A 20995-nucleotide genomic window follows, 5' to 3' on the forward strand; every position below is an offset into this window, starting at 1 on the left:
CTTAGCAAATGTAATGAGTTAAGTTATGATGAGGTCATACTAGAGTAGGGTGGGTCCTTAATCTGTTTTGACTAGTGTCCATAGATGAGAAAGACACATAAGGAGGAGAAAGCCACCTGAAGACACAGGCTCAGAGGGAAGACAGGCTTGTGAAGGCAGATTGGAGTAATGCTGTCATAAACCAAGGAACTCCTAGGGCTACAAGAAACTGCAAGAGGCAGGAAAGGACCCTCACCTAAGAGATTTGGAGGGAGCATGGCCTTGACAACACCTTAATTTTGGATTTTGGCCTCCAGAACTGAACTGTGAGATAATAAATTTCTGTTGTTCTAAGCCACCCAGTTTTTAGGATTTTGTTACAGTAACCCTAGGAAACTAATATACCCGCCCCCCAACCCCACTCCAGGCCCAAAGATGGCCTGAATCATCCTACTGCTCCAAGGAACCAGTTAGAAAAAACACTAGTATAGATCGAAGATTATTAGCTTTGATACTCATGTCCTGATTTTACTAATTACTCCTTGTGCCATCCTGGTTGAGTTTCATACCCTATCTGAACCAAAATTTGGCTTATTCTTTTAAAAAAGGTAGAAGAGATGAATTTGTTCACTTCATTTACCTAACAAGTTCAGAAAATCTCCATATGGGCCATCTGAGCTGATGTGCAACATGCCCCAAATCTTAATTAGCTGTCTAACCTTCCAACCAGAATCCCCAGTTAACCAATTGTCAAGCAGGCTATCTTTCTGTCTACCAGAAAGAAAGGTTTCCAGCTAAAATAGGCCTGAGTTGGTGGAAGAGAAAAGATCTGACATTAAATCAAGTTCAAGTTGGACCATTCCAATTTCTGAATTGAGACTATGTTTGCTATCTAAGGTGGCCACTGAACATTTCTTATATCTAAGGGTGAGCGGAAAAGTTGTGGGCTTCTGGAGTTCATATCTGGGACCAAGAAGAAAGGTATTGAATAAATTTTAAAGAGTTGGTGGAAAATTAAAAGTAAAATCTGTCTTAACTACAGCACTATGGCATGAGTTGAACTTGTTTAATACACCAATTACACACGTTAGACTTCCAAGGGGAGAACGTAGATATAGGGGTTGAATAGATAGACTAGGAGTCCACAGAGAGGGATTTACATTTGAGAGCATCAGCATAGAAATGGATTTGAAAGAGCCATGAACTGGATGAGACCACCTAAAGAGTAAATACAGAAAAGAGAAGTCTGAGGATCTGTATTAGTTTCCTAGGGCTGCCATAACAAAATACCCACAGCTAGGTGACCTAAACAACCAAATTTTATTGTCTCATAGTTCTGAAGGCTTGAAGTTCATAATCAAGGTACTGGTAGGGTTGTTTTCCTCTGAGGCCTCTCTCCTGGCTTACAGATGGCTGTCATCTTCTGTGTGTATCTGTGTCTTAATCTCCTCTTCTTGTAAATTCACCAGTCATAGTGGATGAGGGTCCACCCATATGACCTCATTTTAACTTAATCACTACTTTAAAGGCCCTATCTCCAAAAAAGTTGCATTCTGGAGTACTGGGTATTAGGACTTTAACATATGGATTTCAGGGACACAATTCCACCCATAACAGTCTGTCTCCCTGACAATGCTACACATCAGAATAGCCTTTCATGGGACAGAAATGGTGAGCCCTAAGCCTGCCTGAATCCTGACCAGGACATGTAACTCTGAGTTCTTCCCCTTCCCAGAATCACACAAGATCCAGATTCCCAGAGTTTATAGGGAAGTCCACTTTTCTGAATCAGTATGTGGAAAGAAACAGCCACCAAACACTGGTACTTTTAATCTTTGTGTGCAGCCTGGAAATGCATAGCTAGGAACCTTCTTCCTAATCAGCTCGGCTCCTTATTTTCATGTGGTATCACTCTCGCACTATTACCTTAGAAATTACATCTTACACTCATTTAGGATGGCTATTATTACATATAAACATACATACATATCTACATACATACATGCACACATACATACATACATACAAAACCCACAAGTCATGGCAGGGATCTGGACAAATTGGAACCCTTGTGCACTATTTGTAGGAATGTACAAGCATGCAGCTACTATGTAAAACAGTATAGTGGTTCCTCAAAAAATTAAAAATGGAATTACTATATGATCCAGCAATCTCACTTCTAGGTACATATCTAAAATAAAGAAAGTAGGGTCTCAAAGAGATATTTCTGTATACTCCTGTTTATGGCAGCATTATTCACAATAGCCTAAAGGTGGAAAAAACCCAAATGTCTATCGATGGATGAATGGATAAAGAAAATGTACATACCAGTGAAATAGTATTCAGCCTTAAAAAGAAAGGAACTCCTGACACATGCTACAACGTGGATGAACCTTGAGGACATTAAGTGAAATAAACTAGTTACAAAAGGACAAATACTGTATGATTCCACTTATGTGAAGTATCAGGAGTAGTAAAGCTCATAGAAATAGAAAGTAGAATGGTAGCTCCCAGGGCGTGTGGGACAGGCCAGTTGTTATTTATAGGTATATAGTTTCAGTTTTGCAAAATGAAAAAGTTCTCAAAATTCATTGCATGATGTGAATATACTTAACACTGCTGAAGTGTACACTTAAAAATAGTTAAAATAATAAATTTTATAATGTGTATATTTAATCAAAATTTTTTTTAAAAAGTGTTTAAATACATCCTGTCACCTGCTCCCAAAAGCTAGTGACCAAACTGAAATAGAACAAGTCCAATGCCACCCTTAAATTATGCTTTCTATAATTCCACATCTGCTTGCTTTCTATATTGGACCGGTTTATCTGGGGTTTTTCTGTTTGTTTTGTTGTTGCTGCTTTTTATTGAGGTACAATTGACATACCACATTACGTTAGTTTCAGGTATACAGCATAATGATTCAATATTTATATGTATTGCAAAATGATCACCTCAATATGTCTAGTTAACATGTTACCATACAGTTATGATTTTTTCTTATGACGAGAACTCTTAAGATTTACTCTCTTAGCAACTTTCAAATATGCAAAGAGTGTTATTAACCTCAGTGACCATGTTGGACACTACATCTCCATGAATTATTTAATTTATAACTGAAAGTTTGTATCTTCTAACCTTCATCCATTTTACCTCCCCCTATCTGCCCCCCGCCCCCCACCTCTGGCAACCTACAATCTGTTCTCTGTATCTGAGCTTGGATTTTTGTTTGTTTGTTGTTATAGTCCACATGTATGAGATCTTATGGTGTTATTCTTTCTCTGACTTATTTCACTTATCATAATGTCTTCAAGATCCATTCATGTTGTCTCAAATGGCAGTTTACATGGTTTAAATGTGATATTTTATTATTTTACCCCAGTGCTAATATGTCATCCATAAAAATTCTCCTGTAATATACCTAGTAAATATCTAAGGCCCATTTGAATGTTTTAAGGGCTGGCATCATTGTCCATTGAATTAAGACATGGTTGGTTCGTTTAGAGACAAATTCGAAGTTGTTCTCATTCTCCTTTCGCAGGCAGTGGTGCAATGTCAATGTCAATTTTTAAGGCTTGGTTACAGAATCGACCAACCTACAAGAGGAATTATGTAGCTTCATTGTGTTCCTTTCGCAAACTGACATTTGTCACTCCATTTTCTATAGATGTGGTTGGTGATCCCAAAATAACATTAAGTAGAAACACTTGTTTTGATGCATCATTTCTAGCAGTGTTCCTAATGCCTGACTAGCCACTGAGATGTTTAGCATTTAAATGAGATCAAACCCACCTGTAGGTGCAGAAATGAGCTAAGGCCCATGGGTTCTCTGCAAATAAATACATATTAAAAGATGGTACTTTTGCATTCTAAGCCATGTCAGAATCATCTAAAATAATAACTTATTTTGACCAAAGACTGCCAAAAACAGCAGAGTAACATTTTTTCAGAAAATTCTTCTTTAGCCAAGATCTCAAAAACAAGAGTTGTACATATAAATTATATTAAAGAAATGAAGCTTTTTGGTTGAATTATGTCCATACTCTTAGCTACTCTTCTATTTAATTTTGACTTTGAAGACAGAAGAGTATAAAAATAGGTAACACTCAGAGCACAAGAGTAGGTTGAAAAGATTAAGATAAGGACAAAGGATGGGAAACAGGATGATGGGAGTAAAAAATATAGTCTTTACCCCTCCATTCTTGGAAATAGATTATGCTTATCTCATGCTTACAGACAACTAAGCTAGAATGTTAGCCAATGGGTCTGGCCAGGGAGAGCACTTCATCTGAAATAAACAGAATTTATTTATTAGTCAGGGTTCCCCAGAGAAATAGAACTAATAGAATATGCACAGAGATTTATTTTAAGGAATTGGCTCATGCGAATGTGGGGGTTGATGACAAGTCCAAAATCTGTATGAAAGGCCAACAGGCTAAAAATTCAAGCAAGAATTGATGTTGCAGTATTGAATCCAAAATCTGTAAGCTAGAAACTCAGGCGGGGTTTCTACATTTATTATTTTGAGGCAAAATTCCTTCATTTTCTGCAAACCTCAATTTTTGCTCTTAAGGCCTTCAACTGATTCAATGAGGCCCACTCATGTTATGGAGGGCGATTGGCTTTACTAAAAGCCTCATGATGTAAGTGTTAATGATATCTAAAAAATACCTTCACAGAAACATTTAAACTAATGTTTGACCAAACAAATGCCAAGGTGACACATAAATTTAACCATCACGGCGAGTATCATTTTATTACCTCTATTTGGTTAGTGCAACCTTAGATATGGTCACTCATCTGCCTATAGAATTCGACTAGTTGTTTATTTTCCCCAGAACAACAAGCAAAGATTTGACTTTATTCTCTCAGTTTCTGGAATGACAACAAAAAAGGGAAAGCGGATTGAGAAAGAGAGAAGTTGCCCTGCTGTTTTTTTATGTGTTTATTTGTTGGGCGCTAATTCTAATTCACAAAGCTGCGTCAACAGACTTGAGAGTTGCATCACTTCCCACAGGTACAGTCTTGACCTTCGCTGCCTTAATTGGTCCCAGGAGCATCAGGATAGTTGTCTTACTGTCCTCTCTTTCAGAGTCTGCATTTCACGTTAGAAACATCACGTAGAGCCTGACCCGGGGAAAAATTGGAAATTCAACAACAAAACAGTCAACTAGGGAACATCGAACTGGTCACAGCCTGATAATACATTCCACACAGGGAAAGTTGTCTTGGGGAACTCAATTCTCTTCTCTGATGCCAGAGACACTCAGCGGTGGGCTCTCCGAGGTACAGAAGAGAGAAAAGCTTCTTTCTGTTCCTGTTTGAGCCAAGAGACAGGAGGACAGGAAGGAGTCTGAGCTCTCTTGACACCCTTGGTGGGACTCACAGATTAACTGAAACATCCCTCAGGGATTCATTGCAAGGAGTGTTTGGCCTCTTCTCATGAATCGTCTCTTCCTGACCTTTGCGCAGGGCACAAAAGTGTCCCACTCCAGAAACCTGCCTTGGCCTCCATCACGGCTCTTCGTCCCATGGCCACCACCGGCTGCAGAAATGCCTCGTTTCTGTGTCCTACCAACTGAGCTTCAGAGACGAATCCTCGTAGAATCTCAAATCAGGTGTTCTTTTTGATCCATTCAGGGCGATGAAAAGGGGCCTTCCTCAGGGCTGGGTCAAAAGATAATTGGGAGTTCTGTGAAGCCCTAGTGAGCACAGTCTGAAGGTCCTGGCTGTGTTCTCACTTCCAACAGCTACTTGTGTTGACATGTCACACCACCAGTACTGATTTATCCAGGGTCCTCCAGCCCAGGCAGGATCTCCACTCCCCTTCTGCAATCGCCTCACACCCTGATCTAACTGTTAATTAGATGCCTCGTTTCTTGGCCTGTGTATGAGCTTGAGCCATCTGCTTATTGATCACATCCTTCGGAATATATTGGATTTTAAGGAATTCAGTTACGAAAGCAGAAAATATTGCAGGTAGATCATTGAGAAGTTTTCTCTTGAGCAAAAGTGAGAGTATCTAATGTTTGATAACTTGTAGCCATACACATGAATTAACAAGCTATAGAAATATTGGCTGCAAAACTCATAGGTTATCATTATAAAGCTATGTAATAATAAAATTTAGAATTTCTACCTGAAATGCTTCTACTATAGTTGGTATTGCAGAAAAGAAGAATGTGCAAGTGGACCAAAAAGCTACACAGTTACTAAGTCCACTACCCAATTGCTAAAGAGCTGATTACCAAGTTTGGAGGTAAATCTGAAGCTTGCTTCTCCAATTCTTCACAAGACCATAAAGCCTTTGAGGGCAAGACTGACTTGTCCATCTCTGTACCTCCAGCATCTCTAAACAATATATTAGCAGGTGTGTGGTTCTCAGCACTGCTCTTAAATATGAACAGAATCAAATTACTTTGGATTATTTTTAACTCACTTCTGAATAAGAATGTCTGATATTCCTGGCATTCATCCCAAACAAAATGTCATCCACTGAGAGATTTCTCATTTTTGCAACCTGAATTCCTGTTCCATTCCTTTCTTACTGAAATTGTGAAAATCAAATGAGACATGTTTGTGAGCCTATTTTGCAGCCTGTAAAGCACATGTGAATAATGCCTGCTATTATTATCTCTGATAATAGCTATTCAACTCTATGTTCACAAAGGGTTTCAGAGATTACCTTCATTGTCATTACTTTCATATCTTCAATCTCACAGCCAGAGGTAATGAGTTGGCTGCATGGGAGGCAGTGGTGGGACATACTGAGAGCCCCACAGTGTACCTCAAGATGGAGCACAATTTCTCCTCTGACCCTATTCCCAGTCTGCAGAGAATTATGAATTGTAGAATCTCACTGAAGGCATCATCTAACACACAGTAACAGATGAAGCAAACACCTGTGAGAGACTTTATATCCTCAGAGATCAGAGTTCTTAAATCACTTTCTTTCAAAGGTTTTCCATGACTCCCTTCAGAAATTCAGACCACTGTCCGGAGGCCCTAGCAGCAGGTGTCACATCTGCATGGCTTCAGAAGAAGTGTGAATAATTCTTCCTTCTAGCTATATAAAGATACCTGGGGAGCAAAGCTTTCTCAGAAACCCAAGGAAGAAAATCAATGCCCCTGGAAGGGAAAGAAAAAAAAAAAGAGGGGGGAAATCTATAGGAAAGGGAAATGAGTGATATGTAATGCAATTTGAAGATTTTTCACCCCCCTCTAGCAATTGGCTCAATAGAAGGTGAAACCTAAAAACCTCTGGTTGAAAAGTGAAGACAGAACAAGGAGGAACCAGCTGGTTCTTGTATTGACTGGTTTGTGGACCACTGCTGGTATCAGGGCCTGTTTTTTTGTTTCTGGTTTTTTTGGTTTTTTTTTTCCTTCTCTGATTTATAGGAGTAGAGCTGACATAGATTTTCCAAAATGGAACATCAAGTATAGATTTGGAACAAATATTATTTCAGTTTATTAATTCTTTACCCTGTTATAAATAAAACCCACATAAATATGACCTTTTTTCATTTGACATGAATGACTGCTGGAAACTTCTTCAGCAGGGTCTTAAGCACCAATTAACAAACTTCAGAAGCAATTTCATTAGAAAAACTTTAGAGGGAATGTCCATTTTATGCATTTGTTTAAATAATTGTGATGGAAATACATTACGGCCTTCCCTAAATGAGCAAATCTAGAATATTAATCCAATGTTATTATATTATTGATGGAAGCAGCTACGTCTTAATTTTATTTGCCTGCCCATGACTAAGCCATGGATACATTCATTTTCAGATCATGACATGAGCAGTGGTATTTATCATGTAGACTACTGACCACTCTGGCCCACCCTCCATTTCTCCAGCAACATCCACATTGTTCCTATAACAATATCTCCCTCAAATATATGCTACCAGCACTTACTATTAATACAACCCACCTCATGAAAAATAAAGGGATAAAACTCCTGGCTGAAATGAATGTAATAAGAGAGTTCCATGTTTGTAACCTATTCATGTTTATCATTCCAGATCTCTTCCAATCAATCGAATACAGCAACATCAGAAGTTGTCCACAGTAGTAATGTGGTTTTCCTTTGATGTGTCTGTTCGCCAACCTGGAACCCATGGGGTTAACCTTCCTCTGACATTCATTGATCCTCCAAGATCCAAAGGCTTTTAATAAAATCAACCTAACCAAGGCCTAATTTTTTTTATAATTTGTTTAAATCATAGACTACACCCTGGATTGCATTGACAAATGATGACAAGGAAACAGACCCAACTACTATTAAATTTTAGCCTTTTTAAATTTGAACAAATGATTGACCATTCTTTAAACATAAAATAACTTCTGAATTCACAGTGTAAGGATAGTTTCTCACTAGATACAACTTTTCCCCAAGAAGAGAGGGAGGGAAATAATTAAATTATTTGGGGGCTCAGATGAGAGACACTCTGTATGCCAGCATCCAAGTTGGCCATGCCAGGAAAACCCTAACCAGTGGCTGTCATTCTGAACTCTAAAAGAATCTTAACTTTTTAATTGTAGGTACATTCTTTCAAGCCAAAGAAAGAATGCATTAGAAACAAGGGAATGAATAGAAAGATAGTCATTGACAGTAGGATGTTTCTATGATCTCTTTTGAAACGTTTTTCCGTGGAGGGGGCTAACTCCCTCTCAAACTAATACAGCACTTTATCTTAGGGTTCCTTCAATTCAGAGACAACCTTACTTGAGATGATATTTCTTTTCTAGTTTGTTCATGTACAGAAAGAATTTTTTTCCCTGTTGAAGGGTTGGCTGAATGGAGTCCCCAGAAAATCTATGCCGAAAAATTCCAATTAAAACTTCCCTTTACCAGTTCCTGACTCCACAACTTCAGGTGACTTGTCGGGCACTCCTGTCTCCTATACAGTCTTGGGAGTGAAAGCCTCACCCACAGCAACAACGGGGCAGGCTAAGAGGCTGCTGACCTCTTGGGAACCTCCTTGGGTGCAGTTGAGACTTATTATGTCTCTTTCTCTTAAGTAGCACTTATTGCTGTGGACTTCTATAACCTGAAAACCTCACTCTTTTAACGGAATGGATTAGAAAGGTAATGTGGAAAATATGCAACCAATTACTGCAGACCCCCACCCCACTTTTCCCCTTTTGACTTATCTCATTAAATAAGGCAGTTTATACACAGAATCTTTCAATTTTTGAAATTAATTATAAGTGCCTGAAGGTACTGAAGCCCTTAACATTTATGAGTCTGCACAACCAGACAAAAACAGGACTGTCGACTTCCCAACCAAGCAACTTAATTTCCCAATTATCTTCCTTAGAGAAATTGTGGATCTAAATATAACATGTTGTAATCTTTGCCATTTCTCCACAAGGCTGATGCATCGATGCCTTGATCTCTTGTTTTCTCTCTCTGTTCAAGAAAACAAGGGTGAGTAAGGGTGATCTCTAGATTCTTGCCAAATAAGACATTGCTAAATTAGAAGGGGAAGTTGCATGACATTACCCAGCCAGCAGCAATGAGGAGAAATAAGAGGGTTTGAGCTTCCCATACCCCAGACACTGGAAAGGAATTAATTAATGGTCCTAAATTTACACCCTCTGATCAGCATCTCTGAGTGGAGTGACTATGGCTGACTCATAGGAAGTTCAGTGTATTATTTCAGGGTGACAAAGATTGATAGACAATGGGCCCCAATAAATATAATGTTGATGGCAGCTAATGCGAGCCCATGGAGCAAGATAGGAGTGGTCTACTTCCCTGAGAAAGACCCCTATCCTGTTGAGGATGGGGGCGGGAGGTGGGGGGAGGAATCCAGCAACAAATGAGCATGGCTGACTTCTAAATCTGTCCCTAGAGAGGACCTCGTATCTCAGCTTAAACCCCCTGATTGAAGTTGTAAAGATACCTTTCCTTTAACATAATCCAGAGCCATCTGGCCTGACTCCTCAGTTGTTCTATGTTCAAATAGCTCTTGACTCCTTACAATCAAGGAAACCATTTAGGGTCTGTCAAACCACTCCACGTAGCACTCTAGCTCCTAAATTCCTCCGGTCATCTCCCTGGTCTCCACTACCCACCTTCTCACCTTTTCTGACGCTGCATTTTGGTTTTGGATCTGTTTTGCCAATGTGGTTTGAATTTACATTCTGGCCTTTTGCCTCATGTTATGGAGTGAATTGTGCTTCCCACCCTACAAATTCATATGGTAAAGTCTTAACCCCTAGTATTTCAGAGAGTGGCTCTATTTGGAAATAGCATCTTTAAAGAGGCAATTAAGATCAAATGAGGTCATTGAGGTAGATCTCAATCCAACAAGATTTGTATCATCTTAAGAAGAGGGGATCAGGACACAGACACACACAGAGGGAAGATCAGACCTCTAATATGCAGTACTGAGTTACCTTAACAGGGGTCTCCTTTTCCAGGTCTGTGAACCACCCAGTGAGTCTAGATTGCAGAAAGAACAGATCCCAGAGCACACCAACACTTCCATGAGCTGTGGTCTAGGGCAGAAAGATGCTCCTACACTGGGGCTTCTTCTCTCACTCAAAGACAAAGCACCACATACCTATATAACATCTCCTCTTCCTGAAGGATAGTTCTTCCTTTAAATTCTATATAACCTTCCTCTGGCCCCTTGATATGCAAGAGCCATGAAGAAATCCATCTTTTATTTGCAAACAATGCCTCAAATAAGGTGCTAGTATCCAAAATATATAAAGAACTCACACAACTCGACAACAAAAAAACAAGTGATCTGATTAAAAATGGGCAGAGAACCTGAACAGACAAACTTCTCCCAAAAAGACATACAAATGACCAACAGATATATGAGAACATGCTCAATTTCACTAGCTATTAGGGGAATACAAATCAAAACTACAATGAGATACCACCGTACACTGGTTAGAATGGCTGTCATTAACAAGAAAAGTAACAAGTGTTGGAGAGGTTGTGAAGAAAAGGAACTCTCTTACACTGCTGGTGAAAATGCAAATTGGGATAGCTTCTATGGAAGACCAGCATGGAGTTTCCTCAAAAAATTAAAAATAGAATTATCATACAATCCAGCAATCCCTCTTTTGGGTATCTAAACCAAGAATTTGAAAACATTTATCCAGAAAGATATATGCACCTCGATGTTCATTGCAGCTTTATTCAAAGTGGCCAAGACATAGAAATAACCAAAGTGTCCTTCGATATTTGATCGGCTAAAGAAGATGTGGTACATATATATAATAGAATATTACTCAGCCATAAGAAAAGAAATATTGCCATTCATGACAATGTGGATGGATCTTGAGATTATTACACTAAGCAAAATAAGTCAGATGGAAAAAATCAAGAACCATATTATTTCAAAGTGGCCAAGACATAGAAATAACCGAAGCGTCCTTCGATATTTGATCAGCTAAAGAAGATGTGGTACATATATATAATAGAATATTACTCAGCCATAAGAAAAGAAATATTGCCATTCATGACAATGTGGATGGATCTTGAGATTATTACACTAAGCAAAATAAGTCAAATGGAAAAAATCAAGAACCATATTATTTTACTCATATGTGGGATATGAAACTGAAAGCAACAAATGAGCAAGACAAACAAAAACTCAGACACAGACAACAGTTTGGTGGTTACCAGAGGAAAAAAGGGAAGGAGAGGGGTAGATAAATGTAAAGGGGGTCAAATATATGGTGATAGAAGGAAATTTGACTTTGTTGAACACACAATGCAATATACAGATGACATATTATTGAATCATACACTTGAATAAATAAACAAAACATTATAAAAAAAGATATTCATCTTTAATGCTTTTAAAACATGCATTTACCTTTATTAGCCTTAATTTAAAAAAAAAAACAATTTATTAACTATTTTGTTCTCTGATTGAATCTAGTAGCCTGTAACTAGTTTTTCAAATACTCAGACAAACTGCATCCTGGCAAGTCACACTGTAGTGAGCAAATGAAATGTGAGGCTATAGTTTTACATACTATTCATATGTAAAGAGATGGAAATATCTCTTAGAAAAGCATAATTTAATTGACTGTTCTAATAAAACACTGAGGAATTTAAATGTACACAACAGTAAATCCAAATTCAATAACAAAGAAATGTAGATACACTCTCTTAAATAAGCAAATAGAATTTAAAATGCATAGCACATTTTTGTACAAGTTTTTTTTTCCCTCACCTCTCACAGTAAAGTACAAAGAATATAAATTATTTGATTCTGCATAAAGCCTGGAAATAGTGTATTAACCCTAGATTAATGTAAAAGATATCATGTAATGTAAAAGAGCATATTGTGGGGAAGGAATAAAACTATATATAGTTAAGAATTCTGAATACCTATACAATGTTTTGTTCAAAGGGATACCAATGATGAACTAAATAGGAATAATTTTGAACGTATGTTATTCAACATTTTTTATATCATTGCATTTTATTTTATTTTATTTTATCGAGTATACAGTACATTGGTTAGACATTTATATAGTTTATAAAACGATCTCCCTAATTGCTCATTCTCTCCTCTGGTTTTCTGCCTAGCCAATATATTAATGCTAATTGCATTCCCTATGCCATGCTCTCCATCTCCATGACCATCTATCACCTACTAATTTGTACTTCTTTAACCCTTCACCCCATTCTCCCAGCCCCCCAACCTCCCTCCCCTCTGTCCATCACCAGATTGTCCTCTATATTTGTAAGTCTGTTTTTGATTAGTGTGTTCTTTTTGTTCCTTAGATACTGCATATAAGTGAAATCGGAAGGTATTTATCTTTCTCCGTCTGAATTATTTCAGCATAATGACCTCTAGATTCATTCATGTTGTTGCAAATGGAAGGATTTCACTTTTTTTAATGGCTGAGTAATATTCCTTCATATATATGAACCATAACTCTTTAATCCAATTGTCTGTTGATGTGCATTTAGGTTGCTTCCATATCTTGGCTATTGTAAATTGTGCTGCCATGAATATTGGGGTGCATAGATCTTTATGAATTAGTGTTTTGATTTTCTTTGGATAAATCCCCAGAAGTGCAATTCCTGGGCAAAAAGGTATATCTATTTTTAATTTTTTTGAGAAACCTCCAGACTGTTTTCCATAGCAGCTGTACCAGTTCGCAGTCCCACCAACAATATATGAGGGTTCCCTTTTCCGCATCCTCGCCAACACTTGTTGTTCTTTGATTCACTAATGATAGCCATTCTGACAGGTGTCAGGTGATATCTCACTGTAGTTTTAATTTGCATTTCTCTGATAATTAGTGACCTTGAGCATCTTTTCATATGTCTATTAGTCATCTGTAATTCCTCTTTGGAGAAGTATGTTCAGGTTTTCTGCCCATTTTTTAATTAGATATTGTTTGTTTTTTTGTTGTTGAGTTGTATGAGTTCTTTAGTTTGGATATTAACTCTTTATCAGATGTATCATTAGTGAATATCTTGTTTTGTTGATGGTTTCCTTTGCTGTACAAAAATTTTTTAGTTTGACGTAGTCTTGTTTGTTAATACATGCCCCCAAATGGCCTCCATTTATAGCTAACCACCTAGTCTTTGTCGTTTGTTGGATTTTATTTTAGTTTTGTTTGTTTTTATTGTGATATGGTTTCCTGAGTACCATCCTGCAAATTTTCAACTCTCATTAAGACCATTGTTATCAATCCACTGCTATCAAGCAAGCAAATTATGCTTCATACTCAAAGGACTGGATATCTGTGTGGAAGTAAACACTGATATTAACCCTACCTCACGCCAAAAGCAAAAATTAATTCCTACTAGAATGTAGATCCAAATGCAAAAGGTAAAATTTCAAAGTTCTAATGTTAGGGCAGCCAGATTTCTTGAATAGGTGTTTAAACCACTAATCCTGATTAGAAAAAAAATTGATAAATATTAAAATGAGGAAATTCCGTATATAAAATATCAACATTAAGTAAATAAAAAGACAAGATATGATTGGGAAAAGATATTTGTGATATATATAACTGGCAAAGGACTTAAATCCTGATTATTTAAAGTATTCTTTCAAAGAAAGATAAATAATAGAAAAATGCACAAAAGACTTCAATAGACACTTCACCAAAGAGAGTATTCAAACTGGCAATAAATATGAAAAGGTTCTCAACTTGATTAGTCATTAGGAAAATGAATATTAAAAGTACAATAAAGTACCACTATGCTCTTGTTAGAATGAGTAAAATTTTAAAAGACTAAGAATAAGAAATGTCAAGAATATAGAGTAATTGGAGCATTCATTTAATGCTGGTGGGGGTCTATGAAAACTCTTAGGTAGTATCTACTAAAGCTGAAAGTGTACGTCCTCTAGGACCCAGCATTCCAGTTATGGGTATATAACCAACAGAAATGTGTGCACATGTGCAACAAAAGACACATCCATCAATATTAGAATGAATCTTTAAATTGTAATATGTCCACATAATATACACAGCAATGAAAGCATTCTGCATTTCACTACATTGATGATCTCAAAAACAAAAGTAAATATAGACACGAATTACATACTGCATGATTCCACTTATATCAAGTGCAAAAACAAGCAAAATCATCTTTGGTGTTAGAACTCTAGATAGTGGTTACCTCTAGGAAAATAACTAAAAGGGAGCAGAAGGAGGGCTTCTGGTTGCTGATGTTCTACCTCTTTATATAAGTTGTGGATACGCACATGTGTTTATGTAAAAATTTGCTGAATTTTTTAAATTCTTCAAACTGTGCACTTATAGCATGAATACCATATTTTTATATGTATGCTATATTTCTGTTAAAATTATTTTTAAAAAGAATGCATGACAACTATATTTTCATATTTAAAATCAAGAAGGTAGATTCCAGCAACTGTAGACTAATGATATTTGTATTGATTTCAGGGGAAGGAAATAGTAAATAGAAGTGGAAATCACTACTATATTATAAATGCCCTTAATCAAAACTATTTTCCAATGGACTATATATATATATATATATATACCTATAGACAGTTCCATTTAGAACAGTTATTACAAAACTTAAAACTAGTCAGTTTAAAAAAAAAAAAGAATTAAATTAGTTTAATTAAAACAACATGGTGTAATTAACTCTAAACTCCTATAATACCTTAACTTCCCAGAAGTTATCACTAGGAGTAACCCAGACCTTCTGAGGCAAGTTCAGAGCACAGAAAGTGAAAGTACGGCCTGCTTTCTGCCTGCCAAGTCTGTTTCATTGCAAACTAAAGTCAAACATAGTTACTCTGAATATCTGCTATATTTTTCTCTACATTTCTTTCTTTTTATTAGTTGCAGGGTAAAGGTTAGTTGTCTTGGACTGGCAATAAGGGGGCCACATAATCTCACTCATCTCTTACAAACAAAAAAATAAATAACTAATAGAAAATTAGACAAAAGACTTAGCTAGGCACTTCATAAAAGAGGGAGGATAATGCCTAGAGTGTTCAGATAGTCCTAGGAGGTGAACATGAAGAAAAAGTGTTCACTCAGAAAGAGTGGACCCCAGCAAGAGGTCAAGCCAAGACTAATTGCATATAAGAATATGGTGTATGGACTTCAGATGCAGTGGCATATGATATTGAGAGCTCTTTTTTTTCTTTTCCATTTCTAATTCCCTTACACTATCCTCAAGTCTCCAGTGGGGAAGTAGTGGTGCGAAAGCTGCTGTGATTAGAGAGAACCAGGAGCAGCAGCTGACCGGAGCTGAACTAGTTGGACGTTAGCAGATAGCAGAATGCAAGTCAGTCCTGAGGACCCTCAGAGGTTCATAGTGTGGGTAGGAGGACTTTCCAATCACATGGGATGGGAGCTCACATTTGATAGTCAGGTAGTCAACAGAAGGGGCCAGGAACACTAGGTTTAGATATATAAAAAATCTTGCACATAGTAGGTACCAAAAGCAGCTAGCTATTATTCTTTTCATCTAGTTCATGCTACAAGAATGTCATGAAAGCCTTCATAATGCTGTTCATAATGGAATGGTCTATAGGAACATATGTGCAAATCCTGTTCAAAAAATAGCTTGGGTTAAAGACATATTACAATATAGAAGCTATATAACTAAGGAAAGTCACAGTTTGAAAAATAAGACATTATTGCAAAAATAATGACTTCTAAGAAAAGTGTGGAGGATTTTGCCAACAAAGAAAATGCAGGTGGAGGCTGGGAAGAATTTCAGAGCGAGATTTACCTACAAACTGTCAAGGTTGTGGAAAATTACCTGTCACCACAGGGATGCAGCTTTGTGAGCTTTTCTTTCTTGCTAGTTTTCCTTTAATAGGTAGGATGCAAGTGTCAAATGACACATCTGATAGCTTTTGCAATGTGACACTGTCAGGAAGGAAAATTTAAGACATTATCAAAGAGCATAAAATTCAAAGTTTTAGTATATTTATGAAGTAATCAAATTTTATTCATGCAAGCACAAATACCTTACTCCACACATGGTTTATTGTTCAGCATTTTGGGGGTGAAAATTATTCATTAAGTGAGACAAGGCCATGGGCACAAGAAGAGTAGGAATACATACAATATAATGCTTAGTACTTAAGTGATGAGCCCTACATAGGACTTACAACATGAGTGGAGTGTGCTTGTGGGATGTCTCTCTCTGCTGGGCTGTGTTCAGCTGTATTTAGATGAAATCTACTAGACAGCAGAGGCATTGAGAGCTTACTGGCCAACTGACAGAGGGGCAAAGCTAGTGAATGTGGCTAGATGATGGTGACACATTTATTACTTGGAAGCACGTACATGCAAATGTAAAAGATCTGGGATGGGACCATCTTAATAAATCTAAGGGAGCTGACTGAAAGGTAACATCCAAGTGAGAAATACTGGCAAAGAGGTGAGCTCAGTTTCCTTCTTCTACTACCAGATCCATGGTAGTAATGTGGAATTTCAAAACAAAACAAAACCAAAAAAATTATTTGTGAGGCTTTGAGTTTGTCTTTTTAATTATTTCCTATGATGTCTAGTGCCACTGAAAGCAACATCTTGCATCAGCGGTTGTACTCCTCTATCATGGCATAGGTGATAAGCATGCCAGGGAGGTCTGCTCTGGCGACCTCCAAGATGATGAGCTGCATGAGATGCCCATATCTGTACTGCAGGGTCCCATATAGAGCCTGGCACACGCACAGGCCTTTTATATGTAAAGGTGTTACAACACTTGCCTACTGAGATGCTCAAATCAACACTTCCTGTATTAAACAGCATGGAAGACCTGTTTCACACACTCATAAAGTAACTCGCCACATCCTTAATGGAAGGACTACCATAGCTCATGAAATCTAGAGTCACTTTTTTTTTTTTATGAAGAAGTGACTTTGGATGAACCAACCTCTTGAAATTCTTCTTTAGCAGTGATTTATTTGAATGCCTTCTGAAATACTGCCAAAAGATTCCTTGTAAGTTGTTTCCTTATTAATCAGCTAATATAAATCCCTTACTAACTCTTATTACTATAGTAATTATTATTGCAATTGCTATTTTATGGCTCCTTAGATAATTTTAGTAGCTATATTTCTACTATAAATATTATTAATAACTACCTACTATCATCATTAATTATTGGGAACTTCATTGAACGCACACAGGAAATAACACACTTTTGAGCAAATCCAGAGTTTCGAAAGGTGTTAAATTAATTAAACAAGAAAACCATTAGACTGAAGTGGCTTTAATGCCTTAGTAGCTACATAAGCAAACCAAAACCTAAGCGTGAAATACCTCAAGATTAAAAATTCAAAACCTAAGGACAACCAATCACAAAAAGCCAGCTAAGCTTTCCCTAATGCAACAGCTTAAACCATAGCCAATCAAATAATTTCCTTGCTTTGCTTTCGCCTCCTCTCTAAAGCCTTTCCCCTGGCTCCTGTAGGTGGAGCTCTCCTAACCACTTCCAGGTTGGTGCTGCCTGATAAGATTAAATTTTTTGCTCAAATAAACTCTTAAAAATTTTAATACATCTCAGTTAATCTTTTAACAAAATCAAACCATCCTGGATTTCCAAATGATTTAAAAAATTTTTATCACTTTCTTGCAGTAATGGGAGTGTTTTCTGCCATTTTAATTTACACGTCTGCAATACCTGATCTTAAACAGCAGATGTTATGGTGCAAAGTGAGGCGTGTGCTAGCTTTAAATATGCAGGGTAGAAAAAAAACACAGGGGATTCCAGGCTCTGGTGCTTAAGAGCAATGTTTTTTGGAATATCTTCCTAAATATCCCTGAACACCTGTCAGACGGGCAGAAGATAATGTCGAATCTGAGGATTTTTTTTTTTTGAGTGTTAGATAAGCTAATAGATATGAAACACTTTACGAAGTAAAATGTGCTAAACATTTATGTTTATATAATTAATATTTCATATGTCACTGATCAATAGTACATTGCACGGGGCTTTGTAAATTCTCTGTTTTCTTCTTCTCTAATTCTTTATAATAACTGTTGGTGAAGGTGTTCTGTTTAAGCAAAATAACAATTACCTTGAACTTTGATTCATATATAACAGGTGGCTGGTCCAATCAGTTACTTTGTGATGCTTCAGATCCAATTTCATCCTCTTCCAGTTTTAGGTAAACATGGCTTCTATAATGAATTCTTCGTAGTCAAAAGATATATTTTTAAAAATCTTTACCCTTATTCAATGTGAAATTATTTTTATGAAAATGACTTTACTTTTATCATATAACTTGGGTGTTGAACTTTAATGGTATTTTGACATATTTGAAATTGAAAGGAAATTAAATCACCATGAAACTTCTCTACATACATATTTTATAAAAGGGTCCCTACAGTCAGAATGCATGTGTAAAAAGAACAATTCTTCCTTCCCACATCCTAACCATTCATGATATCAGCTCACTGAATGATTAGAAACCACGTTTTTGCTAGCGTGCAGCCATAAAAACTTTGGCTTAGCTGACAACAAACCTTATGACTACATATACTTACAAGAAAACAAGACAGATGACCTCATATTTTCCTTAAAACTTTATTATGGTTCTAACCTTTTAGCAACAAATGGCACTTCAGAAGCGCCATGTGCATTTTATCTCTTGTTCTAGTTACTAACAGCAAAGATGACCTAAAAATATATAGAGAAAAAAGAGGTCATTACCCATGTAATAACCTCAGGCCTTCAGGATCATAATAACCTTATTTTTAACTCAGGCCAAAGTAATTTTATTTGTTAGTTCACTCCAAGAAATATTACTTCCTATCACTCTTAGAGAATTGGGGTGTCATGGAAGACTTTAAGTTATAAAGTCCTATAAGGATCTCACTTTCAGGATCTTCCTGTATCTCTTTTCCTAAATTTTCTCTTGTCAGGTTGGTCAATAGGAATTGCTTCTGATCATCAGTTTCTGAGCTCAAATTCATATACCAGAGAAAAAAGGATTAAAGGGTTTTTTATTTTCCTTATCCACAAGTATTTCTTCAAAACATTTTCAGATATTCTAAAAAGACAACATACCTTCTTGTCTAGTCTAATCTAAAGAACAATCTATAGGTAAGCTAATCCACCCTGTTGGACCATTCAGATTTGGGAAGCATATAATTAGGGTAATGAATAATAAAGCCTCTTGCTGAATCATGCATATTAGCCAAATCAACCCTGAACACTAACTAGATGGCACTTGAAGTTTTTGATGTGGTCAACGTTTGGAACTAACAAGGATTCGATTTCAAGTCTCATGTTAATAAATATTCAAACAAATGCATTCATTATTTTCATTTATCAGATATTACATGAGACATAAGTATTTATATCAACCACCACTATATATAGTAGGAATAGCAGTGACCAGGAAACCAAGTCCTTGCCTTTATGGCACTCCCATTCCTGATGGGGCTTAGAGAGAAATAAAGTGAGGGGGCTTTGGGGTACCTGGTTTTAGGGGATGTTGCCATTTTATATGTGGTGGTTAGAGATGTCCATTTTGATAAAAATGATTGTCTTAGTCCATTTGGGCTGCTATAACACAAATGCCATAGACCGGGTGGCTTAAGCAATAAGTTGTTATTTCTCATAGTTCTGAAAGCCGAAAGTCCAAGATTAGGGCAGATTCAGTGTCTAGTGAGAAATCGCTTCCTTGCTCACAGACAGCTGTCTTCTCCTGTGTCCTCACCATGGAGAAAGGAGAGCAAGAGAGCTCTCTGGGGTCTCTTTTATAAAGACATTAATTTCAATTCCAAGGGTTTCACACTCATCACCTAATCACCTCCCAAAGGCCCCACCTTCTAACACCATTGCCTTGGAGATTAGGGTTTCAGCATATGAATTTTAGGGGGACACACATAATCGGTCTTTTGCAGAAATAGAATGAACATTTATTAAATGCCTATGACATTTAATGCCAGGAACCATGGTAGATGTTTAACATACATTTCCCAATCTATTCTCTCAACAGTCATGTGAGATACCCATTCATGTCCTCATTTCATGAGGGAAGTATGTTTCAGAGTTGATAAGCAAGATGGCAAAACTAGTAAATGACAGAGCCATGATTCGGACCCAAAACTGAGGGACTCTAAAGTCTGTCTTTGTCACACTTTTTTCATCTAATGAAAGAAGAATTTGCGATAATAACTATAAGCGAACATACCCCTTACTGGTCATAGTGATTTCACTATTGTCCCTCCTGCTAGTGCTCCACAGAGTAGCCAAAGTGATCTCTTTAAAGCATTGCACATCCATTCACATCACTTCCCTGCCCACCATCCTTCAATTCCTTCCTACATCGTGCCTCAGCTCTTCTCCGCAGCCTCCAGGCCCTGCTAGTCTGGCTCCTCTCATGCTCTCCTTGCTAACTGCTCCCTATTACACTGGGCATCTTACTCCTCCTGGAGGGACAAAAGATAGACTGCCTCACTTTCTGGAACACCTGCCCCTATGCCTTTGTGTGGCTCATTCTCTCACTTTATTTGGGTTTCTATTCAAATGACGTCTTCTCAGAAAGGTCTTCCCAAAGACCCT

This window comes from Pteropus alecto, unplaced genomic scaffold, assembly GCF_000325575.1.
Source record: "Pteropus alecto unplaced genomic scaffold, ASM32557v1 scaffold13, whole genome shotgun sequence".
Taxonomy (NCBI): domain Eukaryota; kingdom Metazoa; phylum Chordata; class Mammalia; order Chiroptera; family Pteropodidae; genus Pteropus; species Pteropus alecto.